This window comes from Euprymna scolopes, chromosome 35, assembly GCF_053919585.1.
Source record: "Euprymna scolopes isolate OS-2025 chromosome 35, ASM5391958v1, whole genome shotgun sequence".
In the NCBI taxonomy this organism is placed as follows: Eukaryota; Metazoa; Mollusca; class Cephalopoda; order Sepiida; family Sepiolidae; genus Euprymna; species Euprymna scolopes.
Window position 1 is genome coordinate 30330744 of NC_136516.1, and position 19537 is coordinate 30350280.

The window sequence follows — 19537 nt, forward strand, 5'->3', positions numbered from 1 at the left end:
GAAATACAGGTATCTACAACAGAGAAAGGCGAATGCTCCTACAGATTTTCAAAAGTAGCAGAAAAGGACGGACCCCTGAAAATACCTATGCTTTGATTAAAGGCCGAAATACATATAAGTGTTTATGTAGAAGTGCAAATGCCTACACTGAAAAAGGGCGAACACACCTACAGATTTTCCAATGTGGCAGAGAACCATTCAAAGAAAAGGGCACAGACACGGATTATCTCCATTCCAGACTCCTCAATGAGGTTTCACAGCAGGTACACCTCATGCTATGCATCCGAGTCATTTACATGAGAATGGTGAGAAAGCGGAACCGATCCTGTTGAGTTTTTATGTCCACAAGAAAGACCCGAAAACAGTCAAGGACAAGTTAAAAGGAGAGAAAGGGGGAAAATGAGAAAGTAAAGAGACCCTGAAACATAATAGTGATATACGAAAATACAGAAGATACGTTTACATCCCAAAACTTCAAAGACTGTTAATTGCCGTTTCAATTTTTTTTTCTCTCCTGCAGATAAGCACCCATTCCTAATAAGCCCATCCTAATCCACTTCCCACCTTATCCCTACCTCTCATCAATTTTTGCCCCCCCACCCACCCGCTTTTTTTTTTCATTTTGTATAGCAGTTCATGTTGGTTTACTTTTAGTCCATTCTTACCCCAATCTGTCAAGTATTGAATTGAATTTCAGCAATATCAGAAGATTCATGTGAATAAAAACTTCTTTCGTATAGTTTAATAACATGTGTCGTTCTTGACTTTTGTTTGAGTCGCTAAAAGTTGATTGAGGAAGATTTATGAACCAAGAGTATGTGTCATTTAATATTGTGACATAGCGTCCAATAGCTTTCTTTTTCTTCTTTTGTGTTACCGGCAGCCTAGGGGGAAGGCGTCCATCACAGGATCGACAGCTTAGCCTCTCCCAGTTTATAAAACACACACACGTGTGTGTGTGTGTGTGTGTGTGTGTGTGTGTGTGTGTGTGTGTGTGTGTGTGTGTTGGAACAATTAATTGAAACTGGAAAAATCAGAACTTTTGAGGGTATCGGAATCAGAAAAATTTGAGAATAATTTCCAATTCCAAGACGATTCTCTTAATTTTTTTTCTTGACAATAATAAAATGCAACAAACACAAATTTATTTATTAGAAATTGTTCATTTACAATATAAGACTAAATTGTCAGGGAATGGGTTATAAATCCTTCTCCCAGGTTTAACATTGATTCGAGTCTAATTTATTTCTTTTATTGGTACAGTAGCCTGGCTGCCCGGGTTTTTGGAGGTGTATATTGAGCAAAAAAAAAAAAAAAAAAAAGAAAAAGTGGTAGTAGGCAGGCAGGCTCAAACCCATAGTGCAGAGGAGGCAAAGAATGTGAAGAAAACTGACATCTTTGCTATTGCGCCCACCGCCAAACCGCAAATGAGATAGGTTTAAATTAAGGCTAGACAATGGAGAAAAAGGATGACTTTCGAAAACATTAACGAAAGAAGCGACCCCCCCTGTAGAAAAGTGCCCAGTTGAGGGTGAAGGAATTAATGTTTTTAGCCAATTTTTCGATATTTGTCGTCCGAAGGGTAAAGCTTCAAAATGATACCAGATCTTGTGAAAATTCGTCGCCTCTGTGGAAAGTTTTATGCAAACATACATGCATACATACATACATTTAAACAGACAGGTGATATTTATATTATAGATTACTGTAAACATTCCTTTTTCACACATATTTGCTAAACGTTTCAAGGAGTTCACACTTGATATTAAAAGATTTAAAATCCTCTGGACAATAAGCTAACCTCTTCTCAAAGAGAGAAGGCAAGGCCTGGGAGGTTGGACCTCCTAGAACTGCACAGGACCAGCATCATGCTGCAATCAACAGGGGAAAATATTTTAAAAACAAAAGAAAATCTTGTATTCGATGCTTGTAAGTCAAATTTAAATGACTTTGAAATTACATTAATTTATGCAATACACCAGATCTTCTTTATTCATTCTTATACTTGGCTCAATGAGAAATCCTTCCGACTGAGGAAGTCGCTGTCGGTTTCTAATTTCCTGTGAACTTTAGCTCCAATGTGTCTTCCTGGTACTGAGAATTTTGAAAGACTTTTTTCCATCATATTTGCCTTTCTTTCGACATCATTTTTCTTGCAACGGTGTTGAGTTGTTGATTTTTCTATATATAAAAAAAAATGATAAAACTCAATACTCTGGATTTTGTGTCCTTCCCATGTTTTTTTTTTTTTTTTTTTGCTTTGGTTGAACTTTTGTGCTTTATAACTAATCTGCCACAGAAACTAAACCCATACCCAACTTAGTATCATATGAGGATCTCCGCTCACATGGGTTTGATATTTGATGGGATATAGTTGGGTGGCGCGGTTTCAATAATGGACTCTCCTGTCCTTGATCAAGCCAAAAGAGAGTGAAATTATACCTTAAAACTTAGTGATGGGATTGAGGTTACTCCAAAACATTCCAAACTGGACTGGGGATGTAATACCTAGATCCTGCTGATTTTAGTGTTGAGGATGAGAAAATTTAGTGCACATGGAGACAAGCAAGCAAGCAAGCAAGATCTACATAGCTTTTGCTGTGCATAGAAAAATGAAATGGCTGGGGAGCTTCTCAGTTTAGAACAGACAGAAAGTAAATTAATACAAACAATAGAAAATTTTGTTTAATTTTCCCCCAACACACACACACAAAAATGTCATTCAATTCTATCCTTGTTCAAAGACCGACGTTTTTATTTTCTTTCTATCTCTATCATTTCTCATCTTGGGTTCCAATTCCAAATTTATCATACAATCTTGTTGCGATACTTAAGCAGACTCAGATTACAAAGAAAAACAAAAACAAAAAAAAAGAAAAGAAAAAAGAAAGGAAAAAAGAAAAACAAAATGAAAAAAACAAAAACAAAGAAAAGAAAAGAAAAAAGAAAAAAAAGAAAAAAGAAAACAAAGAAAAAAGTCGTTCATCTGAGCACCCCGCCACACACACTGACACGTGTATCATAGATTAATAGACGCACCTAGTATATTGCAAGGGATTAAAAAAAAAAAAAAGGTTCTGAATATATTAGATGACGTCACAATCATACACACCAATCACTAAACAGCATTGCTTACTGCATAAAGTCTGAATTTTATCAAATTGATCGAAGTCTCTGAAGACTTTGAATTTATTTAGCAAGAACAGCACATCATTAGTGGTGATCTTCGATCTATGAAATCGATTACCAAAGCACACTGTATCAAACGAACAAAAACATCACATACAAATCCTCTGTGATGAGTAAAAGCAAGCGAAAATGGACTCCTGAACAAATTTTTAAATCTTTATGATCACATGACCCGTAATATTATGCCTCCTAGCTCCCTAGATCTTAGTCTTGTGGATTACTATGTAAGGAGCGTAGTGAAGGAAAAGATTAATGGGAATCTATGAAAACAAATCGTAGTCAAGGACAGCCCAAAAGTTTCCTTATTATTAGCTATCACAAAGAGATATAGGGGAGGGTGCCACTGCTTTTTCACATGAAAACAGTAATTCAAATAATTCAAATTATCAATCCTCATCTACAAAAAAAAATCAACCCAAAACATGAAGGAGATTTTAATAAAATTACAAAAAAATGCATTTATTATTTTTTCTGAAAGACATTTTTCAGTAACACAAAATGTTTTTAAGAAGCATTTTTGCGTATGTATAAATCTTTCTTCAAATACATTACACACCCGCCACTCAACTTGTACGCAGCCCCCTGCACTCAACTTATACGCACTCGGTATACAAGCTATATTTGCAGAAAAATATAAAAACACGCTTCTTCTGAAAAACAAAAATGTCATTTAATCTGACATTTTTTTTTTCTGAAGATCAATTTTTTTTTTCTTCTCATATCCCTGATTCCAAGTTTGTCGCATCATCTTGTTGCTTCAAGGTGAAAAAATAAAAAGCAAACAATATCCAAACAGGTTCAGATTTCCAGGGAAAGAAGAAATTTTCTATTGATCGAATGTCGCATACGGTGACATGTTCCCGGTTATTTAACTCATCCAAATGACTATTCGGAAACACGATTACATTCGACTTCTTATTTTACACAGCAGATCCAGTTTACAAAAAAAGCATTCAAATTAATATTTCCAGAGATTCATTCAAAGTTGATGTTTTTTGTCTTACTTTATTATTTTTTTTATTTGGAAGCGGGGATTCAGTGTGTAACATAGCGCGGACACCCGTATGTAAATGCATGCGAAATGACGTCATTGATAGGGAAAACTAAAAACTTTAAAAAGGAGATAACGTTAGAGTTGAGAATAACATCCGAGATCACATTAGAGGGATGGATGACGTTAGAGAAGACGATCATGTGAGAGATGTCGCATTGGTAACGAGAGACTGAGGAAATAAATGTTGTTGTACAACAAAAAAGTGAGAGGAAGTTCTTTTCTATTCTTTGTTTACTTTGCGACTGAAGCTACAACGTGTTGGTTCCTGAACATTGCCAATATGTTGTGTTGTGGGCAAACTATTACTAAATGCAATATCTTGGTCCGCCACAGGCTTCTAGCATGTTTTACTTTCTACGTGTGTGCATAACGAGTATTCTTGTAGCATAGCGCAGACATGTGTATGCAAATGCATGCAAAATGACGTCACCAGTAAAGAAAGCCTACAAAAAGGAGGATGATCACGTTAGAGGTGTGGAGGCGTTCGAGATCATGTGAGACATGTCGCAGTGGTAACCAGTGACTGAGGAAATAAATGTTGCTGTACAAAAAAATAAAAGCAAGTTGAAGTTCTTTTCTATTCTTTGTCTGCTTTTGCGACGTAGACTGCATACAACATGTTGGATAAAGTTACAAATACTTATCAAGATCCAAAGGCCATTCTAAGATAAGGGTTGATGAGTAATAGTTAAAGGGTGAGACAACACCATGATGATCGATAATGGTGGAATTTGGGTAGGGTCCGACTATTTAAGAGGACGGATTAACAATAATTTAGTTACATGAGACTAGAAAATGGCCATGTTATAGTCAACTGGGAAGCAGCCCCACTGTATTGTGTTTCACAGACGGACAACTCAAGGAAAGAAACTTTGCTTATGGAATTTTCGTTTAGTTTTGGTTGGTTGGTTGTTTTTGTTTTACGGCATATCAACCTTTTTCAAGTTATTTAATGCCGAATCTAGTTATTTTGAGGAACGATTTTTAATGGAGTATATTTGTTTTTTAAGTCGGATTCTATTTAACCCATAGTTGGGACCCTAACAGGTACTACCACTCCGGGTTAGAGTGGACCTGGGAGCAATTGCAATTAAAGGGTGGCTCCACACTCCCCAAGGCCCACAAGATGGGGCCTCACCATCGGATATAGGTCATATCCAGGACCATTTAGTTTTGGGCACAGATAGAGAGTGAGGGAAGTTGCAGCTAGATGAGTTTTGTTGTGAAAGTTTTACAAAGATTGAAGTTCAGTCGAGCACCAACAATAAAAATGATAGAACAGAAATGGACTTGGTTGTTAATTAAAATTAGAAAAAGTTGTGAACACTCCATCAAGGTTCGTACAGATTTTCAATGTTCATTTTCAGGGATTTTGCAAGGTTTTTTTTTTTTTTTTTTTCAAAGTTTTTCGAGACCTTCAGACAAAATTCAACTTTTCAAAACAAAATTTGGGGTTTGTTTTACAATCCACAGCAGTTCAAAAAGTGATAAAAAATCAAATATAACAAGTAAATGTTACCATAGTAAAAGTTATCTTGCAACTTACCTACATCATTTTTTTGTGTTTTTAAATGGTTTTAAATGCTTTTTATTTCATCTCAAATATTAACTCGCTTTACAGCTTTTCAATTTCTAACAAAGATGACTGCCTTCTTATACATTGGGAGAGGGGGGGGGCTGATTTTTAAATTATCACAATTTTTTTTTGGGGGGGGGGGGCAACATTGGAGAATCCCGTCCGTGCAAGGAAAATATCTTTAAGAGGTGGAGGGAGGGGTAATTTTATTTATTGCAGCCGCCACTACTCCTCCCCTCCCGCAAAAAATTAAATTATGAGAACAAAAATAGACGGAGATTTGAATCTTAATCACAAAACTACACAGGGTAGTTTTGTGATTAAGGGACATAACTTTTGTATCCGCAATACTACTACGCAATTTCAGAACAATGTATTTCGATTTTATTTTCATTAATAGTTTAAAAAGTAATTTAATGATATTTATTTCGATTTTATTTTTAATATTTCAACACAAATTTTTACAAAACAAAAAGAATGCAATTTTCAAAGCCTTTTTACGACATTTTCAAGACATTTACCATATTTAAGGATTTTTCAAGGTAATAATAAAAATAAGGCCTTTTCAAGGCAAAAGTCAAAATTCAAGAACTGTAAGTTTGTAAAATCATGGTTAATAAAAAAAAAATAATTTTACCATTTTTTCTAATGTAAAAAATAAACTAGTCGGATTTTAAAGTCAGATCTTACAGATCAATACTTGATTTGGACTAGCCCATTTTTTAGTGTCTTTCTTCCACTATATTACTGACACAAATATATTTATTTCACATCAGTTGGTTTCTGAAAATACTTATTCTTGTTAAGAAAATTTTTACAGGAGATTTTTTTCTTACTCATCGATTCTTATTAGAACATTAAGTAATCATTTCATGATTTCTGCAAGAATAAATATCGAAAACAGTTTATATTTTTGAACATTAAAAAGGAAGTTTCTACATTGATTACACATATTTCAGAATGTTTTAGATAAGGATTATTTGAATCATATGAACTACTGTTCTCATCTTGAGTGTTATTCTCGCATCGTTTTGGTTAATGTAACAACTCTTTTCTTTTATTTCATACTTTAGTCCTCACATTCTATGAGTGATTTTTCTGACAAAAGAGGAAGAGTTATGGGTTTTTGATTCAGAATTTATCCATTTTTCACTTAACGTTGACACGTTTTTGACATTCCATCCATAGCCCTTGAGCCCCTGGAGGAGCATAGGTCATCTATAACTTTTTTGTAGATGTTTTTGTAGTGAAGAGTTCTTTTTTTGGAGTAAGAGTGCTGGCTCCACGCCCAACCTTCCCAGAAGGTACATACAGCGCCTAGCCTTCCCAAATGGTCACCCATCTGGTACTGGCCAGGCTCAACGTTGCTTAACTTCGGTGATCTGGTGAGAACTGGTGTGTCAACGTGATTGTGCCATATTTTTTGACATTGAAGTAGTGCATATATAACTACTTACATCAAGTGGTTTCATGCATTGTTTAGGGCGATTTCCATACAAATAATGTGTGAGGATATCAGAGTCATAGACAAAAAAAAAGTCTGAAATAAGACATGGTGAAAAAAAAAGAGTAAGATTTGATTATTTTGGCTTGTGAGACGTGTTCAGACACTATTTCATAAAGTTCAGCCTTACTCGAATTCTTATTCTCCGAACTCAATATCTTTTCCTTATTGTCTCTTTATAGCTTCTTAAAAAAAACAATTAAAATAAAAACAATCAAAATGTCTTTTTCTCTCATATGTCAGATTTCAATCGAACTATTAATTTCTCTTAACCTACTCACAACTATTATTTACGATACTTCCAATTCTAACTACTTAATTTATAATATCACTTAAGTAATTTTGAAATATATTTTCATTTTGCAACAAATATTTAATTCGGTTTATTTTTATATTTCATAACTTTTCTTAACATAATAAAAAATATACAAGAGTAGAAAAGTTGCAGCAAAAAAAAAAAAAAAAAACTATTCAATATTCCTGCACGAAAGTCTCATGAAGATATATTTGTCAGCCATTGACGTTTATAATAAACTTATGGAATGTCATGCCAGTTGAAATCAATAAATCACTCATGAAGTCTTCTTCATGAAAGCAAAATAAAAACATTTCAACTTAATTCTGCTCGACTGCTCGTTTCATTTCTAATTCGATCAAAATAAATGCAAGTTCAGTCAAGGTTCAATTAGTACATCATATTCGATTTAACACCTACTTTACGTGCTGGCAGGAGTTGGATACATTTAAAAAAAAGTTACTTTGAAATTAACTTTAATCTTGTAAAGAAACTGGTTATCATTTTTTTAACCTCGTTGTATTTCTTGTATACTCAATGCTTGCAACTTCATTTTCACAAACCGAGAAATACTACTAACACAATTTATTTACAGAAAAATATATCTCACTGTTACGTTTTCGTGTGTCTAGAGGTCCTCACTGCAACATATATATTATTAAAAAAATTTTTCTTTTTTAAAGAGTGAAAAGAAACCGAGAATGGAGTTAAAAAAATAAAAATAAAATTATTGTAAACAAAAGTAAAAGCAAGAAAAAAAAATTTTTTCACCAACGACAGACTATTGGCAACATTCTGCTAGTTAATAATAGCAAAAGTTCTCCGATCCACTCCTAACTTTTACAATCATATTAGCACCAGTCCCACCAAACAAAACATGTAGACAACCTCAATAACTTTGCCATCCATATATACTTTCTTCCACATTCAAGTTTTCATCAGTCTTTACTGTCTGGTTATCATTTCTCAACGTACGTGTAACACTAGCTGAGAGTTTGTCAAACTTTTCATCCAAACATTCAAGGATAAAATGAATTAAAACAAATATATAGAAAACATTGCCAAGGATGCTATAAAGGTGGGCTCCCTCTACCAAGCTAGAAAAATACTCATATTCGACAGTATTCTATATCGTTTTCTTAGGTCGAATAAAAGACTTCTAAAGTCTAATCAACACAATGCTTTTAGCGAAGAGTCCTAAAGACCACACTTGCCCGGAGAGATACACTTGTTCAACTCACCACTAGTCCTAAAAAACTCTTTGAATGACTGCCTCTCCCAAGGAGGTCCGAGACGAACTGCCTCCTCTCTCAATTTCCTGGAATCCCTTCATTCCTGATTGGAAATCATAGATGCAGGTCTTTGCCAGTGACCATAGTCCAGCATATGGTTACACACTTGCTTCACAATACTATTACTTCATCATCATAATAAAACACACACACACACACTAAAGAAAATAGGTGTTGAGTTTCCAAAGACTTTAAAACCTGATAATCTCTTGAACTTCTGAACAAATTTGTAGCAAATTGGTTGAATAGTTTTTGCATCCATTGAGTACATACATGCAGACTAACTATGGCATAGATGAGGCATGCCAAACTTGGTGTCCTGCAAGGGGCATAGGAGTTGGTTTGTGCTGTTATAAGGGACACACTCCTACAATTATAACTGAATTCGTTTAATAAAAACTACTGCAAAATATTTTCCTTTTTCAATTTAAAAAATACATAAGTTTGATCCTATTCGTACATGTAGTTTAACAAAATAAATTATAAAGAAATTATGTGTTCTTTGTTTCAATCTAACGAAAAGTTTAATTTAATGATTCAGTTTTATCTGAATGCAACAGCAACAAATACAATACACATACATTAAAATAATTCAAAATGGACAAATATTAAAACACTTTTCATGTTTTGTCTCGAGGCTTGATAACTCTGGTTGTCGTTGAAATTTCTGTCACTTCCGGATTTTATCAAAGGTAACAAGTGATTTAAAAATAGAAAACATTTAAATTAATGGTTCAATTTTATCTGAATGCGACAGCAACAAATGCAATGCACATAAATTACAAGAGTTCAAAATTATTTATTTAAAAACTGTTCGAATTTTGTCGAGGGACTTGACACCTCTTGTCGGCAATTCTTGATATATCAGGCTGAAATTTCTGTGCAATGCAAAGTTTTATCAGAGATAACAAGTGTGAATCAATCAACCTAGTTCTCTGAAAATTTTTGACATAAATTATTGTAAGTCCTTTTGGAGTTTTCATAATATAACTAACACCAGTCTAGCAGAAAACATTATCAATAATTTCCCCCACTCTTTATCTGTGCCTAAACCTAAACGTAGATTCCATAAACAAAGCTTCTTTCTTAGAACTGCACGCCTATGGAATTGTCTTCCGTTTTCCTGCTTCCCAGCTGACTACAATATGGTTGTCTTCAAGTCTAACGTAAACAAGTTCTTGATGAGCCGTTCCATATGAGTTAACAAATTTACCGCATTTCCATTACTAATGCTTACTTGATTATGCAATTGTCTACTGTACACTCTTTAACCCTTATCCTTGAGTGGCCTCTTGGCCTTGATAAGTTGTGATGCCTCTGTAAAAATAAAAACTTTTTTTGATAGTAAAGATAGTGAAATTCAAAAAAGGTTAAGTCCGTGACGTTCTAAAATTTTGATCAGTGGATTCAACATGAAAAAAAGAACTTTCCAAAATCAAGGACATATAAGAAAATCTCACTACTTTTTCAACAAACCTCACAAAATTTTGATCTATTACTCATCCCACCCACCCCCACACTTTTCCAAAGCTGCTGTCTATGAGAGCTGCAGATAACCTTGCAATGGACACCATGTTTGACATGCACAGTGTAGATAAAAATCTGAATGTACGTGATGCATATGGACTTTTCATATCCATAGCTGTCACAGATAATTAAACATGGACAATCTTTTGGAAAATGATAAAATGAAATCAGTGAAAACTGCAACTGCAATAGAAAAAGAAAAAACATTCATGTGAATTGCATCCGAATGCAATTCACATGATTTACAATTGTTTCAAATGGACAAACATTCAAACATTTTTCATGTTTTGTCTCGAGGCTTGGCACCTTTGGTTGTTAACAAACTTTCATATGTTAGGCTAAAATTTCTGTGCAATTTCAAGTTTTATCAATAACTAGCGGGGGGGGGGTAGCCAGTGTTTGTAGGTATGTGTGTTGGGTGGGGGGGAGTAGAACAAAAAGGAAACTTAACCCTGTTTAAATATTAAAAAAACATCGATTTTAAAAATGGAAAAAGAGGGGGGTTGGTGGCAGGTAGGCTCGAACCCAGAGCCTTGAGGCCCATAGGCTGAGCCTGAACACCTGCGCTATGGCAACAGTAGTAATGTAAGAACGATTAAAAAGTGAATGTCAAACATCACGCTTTTCCGCAGTTTTTAATGAGGTCAAATCGTTTTACTGCGGGATAGTTGACGGTGACGTTTACATCCGGTTCGAATCCAGTTTCGCTGTTTTTATACTGAAAAGTGAAAGCAACACGCAGCGTTGCTCGGGTGTTTGGAAGTGTGTGTGTTTGGGGGAGGGGGGTAATCAGGAAAAAAAGATAACTAAACCCTGCTTAAATATTTAAAAAAGCGATGTTAAACTTGTTAAAAAATATAACCAAAAAACAGCGATTTTAAAAATGGAAAAAAAAAAACATAGGGGGGAGGGGGTAGGTAGGCTCAGGCTGGAGCCTTGAGGCCAATAGGCTGAGCCTGAACACCTGCGTTACGGCAACAGTAGCAATGTAAGACCGATTAAAAAGTGACAATCCACGCTTTTCCGCAGTTTTTAATGAGGTCAAATCCTTTTACTGCGGGATAGTTGTTTAGAGTTTGTCCGGCCGATCGAATCCGGTTTCACTTTTTTTTATACCGAAAAGCGAAAGCAACATGCGGCGATCCAAGAATATGGAATATTTAGCATTCCAAAGTCGGGCTAATTAATAGACAGGCGACCCCCATTGTTAACTCGTAGATATTATCATTTAGACAGCATATAAAAAGTTTTAAGAATGAGCAACCCCCCTGATAGCCCCCCTCGGAAAAAAAGCCTTTTGCGGACATACAGAAAAAGCGAACATACGTACATACACACACACATTTTCCCTTCTATATATATATATAGACTAGCGGGGGGGTACCCGGCGTTGCCCGGGTGTTTGGAGATGTGTTGTTGGGGGGAAGGGGGTAGATCAAAACATGACTGGGTGTTTGGAGGTGTAACCCCGAAGCCTTGATGCGAAGGTGGAATCAAAAGGGAAAAAAAGCCAGACACCTAACCATCTCAGCCACGAGGGGCGAGAAATTGATAAGCATGTTAAGTTAACGCTTATAAATTGAAATTGATAGGTGCAAGGAAGTCACGTGATGTTTGACCTTGAAACATGACGTAAGCAATGGTTGTTCAGCAGTTAAGATTTTGTGCGGGACAGCTTTTACCAAACTTTGGGGAATGAAAAGCAGCTCCCCCGTTTATTAGGGGAGTGTCTCAAAATGAAAGCAACTGTCTGATATGACGGTGAAAAGCCGACATTGACCACATGTTACATCGCTTTCTAGAGACCACTGGCCATGGGTCAGGGAGCTGGATATTCAAATCGAGTTTCGCTTTTTTATACCAAAAAACAAAAGCAACACGCGGCGATCCAAAAATGTGGAATATTTAACGTTTCAAAGTTGGGCAAATTAAACAGACAGGCGACCTCCATTGTTAACACATAGATATTATGATTTAGACGTGATATAAAGCATTTTAAGAATGAGGGAGCCGAGCGAGCAGCCCTTGGAAAAAAGCCTTTTGCGGACATACACAAAAAGTGTACATTCATACATACATACATTTTCGCTTATACATTTATAGATTAGTATGGGTACCCAGCATTGTCCGAGTGTTGAGAGGTGGTATACTAACGCTATTGAGCAACCAATCCCTAGCCCTAAAAATAACCCAACTTAAAATAGCAAGTATTGTGTGAGACCCCTGCACCAAAAAAAAACTTAGCCGCAGTAGGCAGGCTTGAATCTGTAATGTGAAAGAAGAAAAGGAGGTGAAAAAAGCTAAGGTGTTATGTGTTAACTGCCTCACCCTCGGCGAATTTATGACGTCACAAGCCTTCGAAATACCGTTTTTTTTAAACGTAGGTTGAGATCAGTTTTCCCGTCAATATTTTTGCAAATGCAAAAACTGACCCCTCCTTGCAAAAAACAGCCCAGTTGACAACCAAAGAATTAATATTTTTGGATATTTGTCGTCTGAGATATCTATCTAACACTACCAATTTTGTCAGTGTTCGTTTCATGTGTTGAAAGTTTTGGCATACATGCAAACACAAAAACACACACACACACACACACACACACACACACACACTTTTCCTTTTGTATAATAGACTAGCGGGGGTACCTGGCATTGCCCGGGTGTGTCGAGTAGAAAAAAAAATCAAAACAGAGTGAAGAGAGGTGTTAAAAAAAAGTGGTAGTAGGCTCAAACCTGTAACGCGAAGGGAAAAAAAAAAAACCTGATGTCTTAGCCGATGTCTCCATAACCTCAAAATTAAGCATAGTCAATCGAAAAAGGGACGATGACTTGCAAAAATGGTGACGCAAAAACGATCTCTCCTTGTCAAAAAGCTGACCAGTTGAGGGTGAAGGAATTAATGTTTTTGGCCAATTTTTCGATATTTTTCGTCTGAAAGATCGAGCTTGAAAATGATACCAATGTGGTCAGGATCCGTCGCGTCTGTCGAAAGTATTTGGCAGACATACAAACACACACACACACATTTTGCCTTTTATGTATTAGACTAGCAGGGGTGCCTGGCATTGCCTGAGTGTTTATAGGTGTATTGAGAAAAAAAAGAAAAATTGTATTAGCAGGTAGGCTTGGACCTGAACGCTTGAAAGGAAAGTGTGAAAATCCTGACATCTTACCATTCAGCCACGATAGGACAAGACTAAAAAGCGTTCTAATTTAACGATCAATAAGTTAGGTGACACGTGCATAAATTTAATGATCAATAAGTTAGGTGAGACGTGCATAAATTTAATGATCAATAAGTTAGGTGACACGTGCATAAATTTAATGATCAATAAGTTAGGTGACACGTGCATAAATTTAATGATCAATAAGTTAGGTGACACGTGCATAAATTTAATGATCAATAAGTTAGGTGACACGTGCATAAATTTAATGATCAATAAGTTAGGTGACACGTGCATAAATTTAATGATCAATAAGTTAGGTGACACGTGCATAAATTTAATGATCAATAAGTTAGGTGAGACGTGCATAAATTTAATGATCAATAAGTTAGGTGACACGTGCATAAATTTAATGATCAATAAGTTAGGTGACACGTGCATAAATTTAATGATCAATAAGTTAGGTGACACGTGCATAAATTTAATGATCAATAAGTTAGGTGACACGTGCATAAATTTAATGATCAATAAGTTAGGTGACACGTGCATAAATTTAATGATCAATAAGTTAGGTGAGACGTGCATAAATTTAATGATCAATAAGTTAGGTGAGACGTGCATAAATTTAATGATCAATAAGTTAGGTGAGACGTGCATAAATTTAATGATCAATAAGTTAGGTGACACGTGCATAAATTTAATGATCAATAAGTTAGGTGACACGTGCATAAATTTAATGATCAATAAGTTAGGTGACACGTGCATAAATTTAATGATCAATAAGTTAGGTGACACGTGCATAAATTTAATGAGGTCCAGCATCATGTGATAGGGAATGAAATCCTGCACTTAACTTTGGCTGCAAGGCAGTTTTTTTGGTTTTGTTTCCCCAAGATGTTTGGGGGGGAACCAGTTCCCCATAAATAGGGAAGTGTCCAAATGAATAGCAATTGTCTGATATGAGGGGGATTTTCCACACAGTGATCAAAGCTAATTACTGGCATTGCGGTCGTTAGTTTTGCTTTTTTATATGAAAACCATGAACAAACAGGCGTGAAGGCAGATGGGAATTTTTAGCATGTAAAAGTCGCTCAAATAAAATATATTTACGACCTCGTTTCGTAAATCGTAGATATTATAATTTAGACAGTATATATAAAAAATTTTAAGAATGAGTGACAACCACAAGCAGCCCCCCCTAAAAACGCCTTTGGTGGACATACGAAAAAAAAAATGCACACACACACACACACACACACACACACACACACATTTTCGCTTTTATTGTGTTTGTCGGTGTAAAAGAAAAAAGTTTTGGGAGGGAGGTGGGCTCGAACCCGAATCGTTGAGGCAAAAGTGAAAAAAAAAGTGTGATAACTTACCTCAACACTACAAAGGCAGTGGAATGAGAGTAGATGAAATTAAATGATTAAAAAGTTATGCGACAGGTGTGCGTAAATTTAATGAGGTCAAATATCACGCCATAGGAGAAATGAAATCCCGCACTTAACTTTAGCTGTGAAGCAGTTCTTTTGGTTTGGTTTTGTCTCCCCAAGTTGTTGGGGGGAAACCAGCTCGCCATATTCGCGTGCTCTCATGTAATGAATGAATGCGTGAATGTAGGACTGACATGAAATTCTTAAAGATAAGTTAAAATGACCGAAAAATCGGCTGAAATGACTTAAATAAATAAAAAGTAAATGACTTAGAATGACTTTAATGAACTTAAGGATGGATTGAATGACCTTAACAATGACTTGAATGCTTAAAAAATAACTGGAATCCTTCAAAAACAACATGAATGATCTGGAGAATGACTTGAATGGCTTTGAGACTGACTGGTTGTAAAGTGGGTGATCATTTTACATTAAATTAATGCAGAAAAGTGATCCCCCACTTTATATCACAAAGTTACAAACATAAGTACAGCATGTAGTAAAAACAAATACTACACTTTGATCTTGGCCAAAAGCCCAAGCACAAAAATGTTACGGACAGACCGACATATCGACCGACCGATGGAGTGACTTATAGAGTCACTTGCACGCGACTAAAAAGAGGAGTGTCCAAATGAATAGCAATTGTCTGATATGACGGTTTTCACCGCATTGATCAAAGCTGATTTGCTTTCTGGACGTCACTGGCGGGTAAGCCGAGGAGTTGCTTCGCTCCATCAGTTTCTCTTTATGTATAGTAAAAAGTAAAAAAAACACGCAACACAGCCAAATAGCACAAATTTTATAAAAGTTGATCAAAATAAATCTAGACATGACGTCCCTCCGCAAATAGTAAATATTATTATCTGTACATAAACAGTTCTAAAACATAGTAAACCTCCCCCCTCCGGATAACCCCAAGAAAGCCTTTGCCGGACGTACAAAAATGCGTGTGCCACTTTTGCCTTTTTTTATCATAGACAGATAACAAATCAAGATCAACCAACTTAGTTCTCTAAAAATTTTGACATGAATTATTATTAATCCTTCTTGAGTTTTCATAATGTAGCAAGAGAAAAATCCAAGTTGTCCTCGACGGTCGTACATCTAAACAATATGATATAAATACACGAGTACCTCAGGAGTCTATCCTTGGACCTTTTACTGATCCCTGATAAAATTGTTTCTGAGATGGGTATATTTGCCGATGACACCACCCTCTATAACAGGCATGAGGGGAAAACAAATGAACACATATCTAAGGACATGGCAGAAACACTAGAGGATGACCTCCAATCTGTAGTGGAATGGGGACAAAAATGGGGGATCACATTCAATGCTGCCAAGACTAAGCTTGTTTCCTTCAATAACTACAAGAAACCTTCTCTACCACCAATAGCAATGGCCAAGAACACATTACCTGAAAGTAATTCTTTTAAACTCCTCGGCCTAACATTTATAGGGAACTGGAATAGATACATTAAGAGCATTGCTAAGGCTGCTGCAAAGAAGGTGGGCTCTCTCTACCGTGCTAGAAAATTACTTACACCTGAAAGTATCCTGTACCTCTATAAGGCCACCATTCGCCCATGTATGGAGCACTGTTGTCACATTTGGGCTGGTGCATCTGCTGCTTGTCTCACTCCTGGACAGCGTTCAAAAGAGAGTCGCCAACCTGATAGGTCCTGAACTGTCATCTAGGCTTCAGTCTCTGTCTCATCGACGAAATGTTGCATCTCTCTGCCTGTTCTACAAATACTTTAATGGTGAATGTTCTGATGAACTACAAGCAATTGTACCTCCTCGACGTGACTATGACTACCCCCCCCCGACAAACCCGACAAGCAACTAAGTCTCAACCCTTTACAGTAGAGATCCCTAGGTGTAAGAAAGCCTTCTACTCCAATAGTTTCTTCCTCAGAACTGCAAATCTTTGGAACTCCCTTCTGGGATTCTGTTTTCCCAACTGTACTGACATGCAGAAGTTCAAGTGTAATGTGAACAAACATCTTGCTACTCATCTCCCTTCATAATGCCCCTGCAAATTATGTCCCCGATAGTAGCCCCCTACTTCAAAGTGGCACTGTGCCTTGATTGGGGTGAAAATTGAAAAATAAAAATAAAAAATTTTAAAAACTGCTTTGATAATAAAGATAGTGGTAACTCGGGAAAATTTCTGTCAATGACGTTCTAGAATTTCAATGGATTCCAAAAGTAAAAAAAGAAAAAAGATTTTCTTAAAGCGAGAATAAGCAATTCCTACTACTTTTCCTTCGTATTTTGATATTTTCTTGAGCCACTCCCACCCACCACTTTTTCAATATTGCTATCTATGCAAACTGCAAACAAGCTTGCAATGGACCGTATAGAGACCGCATGTTTTCCATGCCTGGCATAGATAAAAATCTGGATGTACGTGATGTTTATCGACTTTGATATTCATGGCTGTCACAGATAATCAAATATGGACAATTTGTGAGCTTTTAGGAAATGATAAAATAGAATCAATGACACCCTCCCACTCGCAACTGCGTCAGAAAAAAAAAAGAAATTATCAATAATGGTGCATGGAGATGTGACGGAGTTATGGCACCGGACGGTTACTGCACTACCTAACCAGTTCTTCTGCATATGTTTGGAGGATATTACTTCAGAATGATGAGATATCGTGGAATAGACGATGACAAGAAAACACATTATTTTTAGGTATGTCACTTAGTTCCGAAAGAAACTGTTAGAAGCTGTTCATTAATAAATCAGCTGTAAAACATCATTGATCGATTCAAAATCGCAGTCACCGTTCATTGCTCCTATCACCTCACATTTCCTTTTTTTAAGGGAAAAAGACGTAATAATCGATATACCTTATTTGACTGTTAGCCTGGGTGCCCAGGGTGTTTAGAGGTGTGTGTTGAGAAAAAAAAAAAAGAGAGAGGTAGTAGGCAGGCAGGCTCGAACCTGTGCCACAAAGGCAGAAAAGAAAGTGAAAGAAAATCTGACATCTTAGCTGATGTCTCCAAAATCTCACCGCTTCTCTAAACGTCAAAAAGCCTTCTACTCTTATAGATTTTTCCCACAAACTGTCTTCTCCAGAAATTTAAATGTAATATGAACAAACATCTCGCCACTCAATTCCCTACATACAACCCTTGAGGGCATAGTCCCAAATAGTACCTCCTTACGTCCAAGTGTCAATGTGCCTCGTTTGCGGTGAATATTTAAAAAAAAAAAAAAAAATTAAAAAAAAAAAAGGAAGGGGCAGATACTTTAATGGCCGTGGTTTATAACTTTTTTTTTTCAGAAATATGAATAAACCTATGAATTATTAAAAAAAAAAGGAAAAAGTAGTTGTCTTTTGATAAGCTTTGGAAGTTTTGCAATTTTTTAACATGAAACCAGCTTGCACGGATGAAAATAATGTTTCATGTTTGATAATGTTGAATTCAAGAGAAATTTTGCTATGAAAAACATTTTTTTCTCTCTTATTTTTTTTTCTTTAACCATGTATGCTATTGTGGTTGTTGAGGAGTTTTGTTATCTTGGTGTTACCATTGGAGCACAGGGTGGAGCAGGTGCTAGTGTAATTGCAATATTGTATAGAGAATCAAAGAATTCACCAAAAAAAAATGAGACGTTTGTAAATTTAAAAAGCTTAAACACATTTTATTATGTTTTTGCACATATTCATCAAAACGTTGTCTTTTAAACAACAAATTTGCAGAGTTTTAAAAAAAAAGAAATTAATATTGAAAATTATCTTAAAAACACAAAAAAAAAACCAGATTCCATTTTAGCATCACAAGTCTGCGATTCCATCCATGATTTCATGATGGTGAAAAACTTTCCTCTTCACAGTTTGAAAAAAAAAAAAAAAAATTGGTTCTGATTTTGTTTTCAAAAAATCATAACTCCACCGTATGCAAAAATTGCCCATTCCTGACTTCTCTTCGTAATAATACAAGTATCGATTCAGTTATCTTAATCAAGATACAAACAGAACTCTGATCACCTTAAGGTGACCTTTAGTTTTGAATAGTCAAATGTCGGTTGAATAAAAATTAGATTCATTAGAAAAAAAATCAATATAAAATAATTGTCAAAAATCCAGGATGTGAAGACATTTTTGCTATTCAACTTTGGAAGACCAACACCATTTTATTTGGAATTGCAAAATCTCTATTACTGCTTTGTATTTAAGACTGTAAAATATTCCTAAATCATGTACCGACGCTGACAAAAGTGATAGTAAAATATCACAGTTTAATTTATAGAATACTGGCAGGGCTATCCGGCGTTACCCAGGGCCATAAAAATCTAACTAGATTGTAGTCAGCCCCACCCTAAGAGAAATTCCCTTTGTAACGTGAAGAGTGAATAAATAAAACCTAAGAAGCCTTCTGAGCACTACTAAAAGAACCTAATACAATTAAGGATGTCCCCAGAGCACTACTAAAACCAAGTCCCCCTAATTTCTTTGTAGAGAAATGACAATAGCTAAGA

General features: G+C 35.8%; 1 protein-coding gene and 1 pseudogene across 6 annotated transcripts in view; both read right to left on the minus strand.

The window, feature by feature from the left end:
• Nucleotides 1-19537, minus strand: part of LOC145259781 (uncharacterized) — a 353454-nt gene that overhangs the window by 49848 nt on the left and 284069 nt on the right. The gene's annotated exons all lie outside the window — the stretch shown is intronic.
• Nucleotides 7125-7241, minus strand: LOC145260169 (5S ribosomal RNA; annotated as a pseudogene).